Below are 4,778 nucleotides of genomic sequence, written 5' to 3' on the forward strand. Positions count from 1 at the left end.
GTCTAAATTTTTCTGAATTAGTATATCGAGAAAAGGAATTTGGTGATTTTGTTCTTTTTCAATAGTGAATTTAATTGTTGGTTCTTTATTATTCATATAAGATAAAAATTCATCAAGTTTTTGTTCGCCATGACTGTAAATGGCGAATACGTCATCAATATAACGCCACCAAATGATTGGTTTAAATTTGTAATTATTAATGAAAGTTGATTCAAAATTTTCAATTTCAAATTCAAAATTAGATAATTGTTATTAAAAACTGAGAAATGAAACAACGTCAAATTATTAATTTGCTTACCAATTACAAAAACATGCACTCTAAAGGAGTGTCTGTGTAATCACCTTATTACCGGTTGCTTCGTAATTATTTAAAACTCCGGTAACCATGGATAAATAGAGAAAGTGACAATAAGATAGACAAGGATAACCGGTAAATTCGACAGGAATCGTTGAATGACGGAACCTATTTCGAAAGTCATAACCTCGAATTATTAATTTGTTTACAAATTACAAAAACATACATTTGAGTCTGTAACTCCAAACAAGTGCCTGTGCAATCACCGCATTATGCACTCTTCTCGAGCAGCTTCTCGTCTTCGGTTAGTTAACTCCTGCTCAATTTATACCGGTGTTCAGTAATCCATTGGTTTAATGTGATYTYACATACGTGGTAGGAATGTAGCCGGTATTTATTTGCTACCTGGGAAAGTGTCAGTGGTTGTGCAATGTTCTGAGTGGYCCCTGAAAGGCTCTTCTGCAATTATGTCCAATACTTGTTCTAAGTGTCTGGAACCCGAACATCAATTGTCGTCCACTCTCTTCCTCAACCCACTCTCCTCGCCATTTTTTTGGCGTGAGTTTTTTCAGCTTCTGCTATATTGCTGTAGCATTTCCACTGAACTAATCGCATATCCGCAAATTCGTGAAAGAAAATTCAAAGTAAGTCACAGTTTGACAAATTATTGTTATTTTTGACAAGGGCTATCCACCTATAACTATCTGTTAATGCCAAAAAACATCATTACTGCTTTGACTTTTCATCAAAAAATTGTAGAAGAGAACTTTTAGAATATCAAAAATTTTGTACTTTGAAGCAAAGATCGTAATTTTTTTTTGAGTKCTTAAGTATTCCAATATGCTTCSAATTAAACATGGAACACCTTCAAAATAATGCTTAATAACAAAGTTGAAATTCGATTTATTTTTCCCGTGCCTTCCAAGTGAGCCCCAATTGCCCCTTAAAAGTAATGACGCCAATTTTGAGCCACCCTGTATAATATTTTCAACCCAATCTGGCAACACCGCGAATTTGGAAAACGTGCTGATTCGCAATATGTAAATGTAGGTATATCCAAGCACTAAGTTGTTCACTGTCAATATAAGCTCTTATTGATCAATATATGCATGGTGGGATTAAGCCTGGTTATGTATTGCACAAATCCCGTTCAAGAAATGTTTATTATGCTCAGATGAAAACCGTTAAATTTTCATTTACGATTTCTGTTCGCAGTTGTAGCAACATAGCCGATAAATTATGGCTAGCTATGGGTCTTGGTTTTCCCATAAATCAGCCCGGACTTTAATTCTCGACAGGAAATTTCGGTTGCTTGCACGCACATGCTTATACACTGCGAAAAACTGGCTAATTGTCGGCAAAAAACGACTTTTATTTTCCGCAAAACAGGGAAATTGTACAGCAATTCCCATGTTCACCTGCACTTGCTGAAAGAAGTGCTTTGAAAATTCCTTTGGGAGCTTCTGGCTTCATTCAATGAGATGAAAAGTTGTCCATCTATGTGTCGTGTGCATTTTTATCAAACAGAAATGCACAGTCTAAACGATGTTTTACGCTAAGAGCAGCAATTTCCCAATGTTGCCAATGCTATTTTTGAGGCACGATTTAATGCGCTGTATTCACTAAAATTGAGTGAAATTTATGAGCTTAATGTTAAATCGAGAGCTCGTGTGAAAGCAGCATATTATTATCCAGCTGAAAAGTCTCAAAGTTTCATAAAAACCGAACAAAAGTCCGCGAGCATTTAATTTAGCAAGAAAAAGTCGATTCCGCTCCATGACTGGACTGTCGACTCTCTGAGTTCGAACTCGTTTTACTCCCTTGCTGTTGCCGCTATCCAATTTGAGGCTGGAATAGTTTTTGCAGACACTCCTTTGCGCTTTTTGGGTGTTTTGCAATTTTTCAAATATCTCAACATTTRTCGAAGTTACTGGCAAAAGAGTGGAGGTATGCGCAAATSGAACASTTGAACGCTTGCCCAACATTCAGGGYTCATTAAATCCCAAARCTTTATTAAAGTTGATTTTTTCAAGACAGCTAAACTGTAGCGAATGCCCGTGGCAACTCACTCAACTCAGGGCATTTTTTTTTTGAAATATTGCAAACAGTTGCGAAGTTATGGACAAATAAGTGTGCAAACAATGTGAGTGGCAGTTGGAGTCTCTCTAACTGCAAGTCCAATTTTCTCCGAAACTACAGGGTTATTCAAAATTGGCCTCATTCCTCTGGAGGTGTTGTCTGKCGGTGTTTTAGGAGTACAGAAWAAATAKTARAAAAWATTRRTTGTTAWTAAAAACTGAGAAATTTGCAAAAAACTRTATTAGAAAAACGGCAACAATGTTTTTCAAGGTAATCTGCCTAATTAACATTACGTRAATACCGGTTGCTTWGTAATTATTTAAAACTCCGGTAACCATGGATAAATAGAGAAAGTGACAATAAGATAGACAAGGATAACCGGTAAATTCAACAGGAATCGTTGAATGACGGAACCTATTTCGTAAGTCATAACCTCGAATTATTAATTTATTTACAAATTTCAAAAACATACATTTGAGTCTGTAACTCCAAACAAGTGCCTGTGTAATCACGTTATTATGCACTCTTCTCGAGCAGCTTCTCATATTCGGCTAATTAACTCCTGCTCAATTTATACCGGTGTTCACTAATCCATTGGTTTAATGTGATCTGACGTACGTAGTAGGAATGGAGCCGGTATTTATTTGATGCTATTTTAGCAAAAATTGTTGAAGACAACTTTTTTGATATCAAAAGTTTTCGTAATTGGAAGCAAAGATTTTTCTTTTTGAATGCTTAAGTATTCCAATACGCTTCCAATTAAACATGGAACACTTTCAAAATAATTGCTTAATAACAAAGTTGAACTTCGATTTTCAACTGTTAATATCTTCTAGAAATTATCGAAAAAAAATTTCAATATTTTTCTCGTACCTTCCAAGTGAGCCCCTATTGCCCCTTAAAAGGAATGACGCCAATTTTGAATCACCCTGTATATACGAAAATCAATTGTGTTAAATGTTAATGAAAAGTGGCATTTTACGTACAATTTTTTGGGCAAATTGTGCACATTTGCGATTTTCAAAAAATTGGCAAATTTTAAAAATTGTTCTTAAAAAAATTTTAATTGCGAAATTTTTTTTAAACCATTGAGTTGCTCCTAAAAATACCGTTCGGGGTTAACAAATCGTGCTGCGCCGCCAAACCAGTAGCAAAAGAGCGTGTTTCCAGGATCAACCAGCTCTTCAGGTCTTTGAACCTTTAAACTCCCCTACCGCTGAAACCTTGTCCAAAATGAACGTTGGCTGTGAAACAACTTTTTATGCCAGGTTTATGGGCTTTTTAAAAGTGTTTGAAATTCTGAAAAATGTTTAGAAATGACCGAGTTTCAGGGTAAAGAGTGGAAGAATGTGCAAGTTTGAGAGGTTTACGCTTGCCAATATTCAGAGAGAGTTTCCTTCCAAACAGTTGCGAATAGAAATTTTCGTTTGCACAATGAATGTGTCGAGAATACACTTTGCAGACAATCTGATGTTCTATTTTTAAAATAAGATAATTGAGATTTTTATAGAAAATTGTACGGTTTTCGGCCCGATACTAACAGTCATGCAGAAAATTTCTCCATAGAAGGACCGGCTTTCCCAAAAAAATTTCTACCCTAAATATTTCTCAACGGCTCTTAATTTTGCAAATTACGATTTTTAGACAAAATCACCCGCTTTAGGTCATCGATCAAAAAACAATCGACTAAAGTATTATTTTCATTGGTCCAATTCATGTGCTTGCAAATGCATTTTAACAAGAGTGATAATCCGATATTTATCACCTCATTCCCCAATCGATTTCGCACATACTAAGGCAATATCGCAAAATTTCTTCTCGTGTGTAGATGAGAGTTTATATGTAGTGAAAGGTAGCGGCTTGGACGGTGCTGGGCTGATTAATATCCTCACATAACAGTCACATGCTAATGCGATCATGTTATTAGTATGTAATAAAGTATATAGTTATTCACTCGGGCAGTAATTCTCACTGCAGGGGAGCCCTGATCGCCCGCTGTTAAACCTCACCTTTAATGGTAATATTTATTCCGAAGTCAGGGTCGCTCAGCCAGATACCCATATATTGTTGTCTTCTCTTCGCATGAACAACTTATGGGGACGCAACCATTCGTCGCACGAAGAGCCCATTTTTCCCCCCGAGTCGTTTAACATGTATAATACAGGCTGCTAATTGATTTTACTGCACACTAAATATCACAATCGTACTCTGCTAGAGTATGTTTGTAAATTGGCCTGTAGTTTAAACAATTATTGCGGTTCAATCGGAATTTCGGGCTGGGATGAATTGGCGAATAAGATATTATAAACTCAGCTGATTTTATTTTGCTACAATTAACAAAGAGGCGGAGTTCGGCCCATTTTCATCAGAAACAGGCGAAACGCAGTTTGACGAAACTAAGTTT

Source organism: Dendroctonus ponderosae, unplaced genomic scaffold (genome assembly GCF_020466585.1).
Source record: "Dendroctonus ponderosae isolate FM_Combo_2020 unplaced genomic scaffold, Dpon_F_20191213v2 Dpon_F_20191213_1, whole genome shotgun sequence".
In the NCBI taxonomy this organism is placed as follows: Eukaryota; Metazoa; Arthropoda; class Insecta; order Coleoptera; family Curculionidae; genus Dendroctonus; species Dendroctonus ponderosae.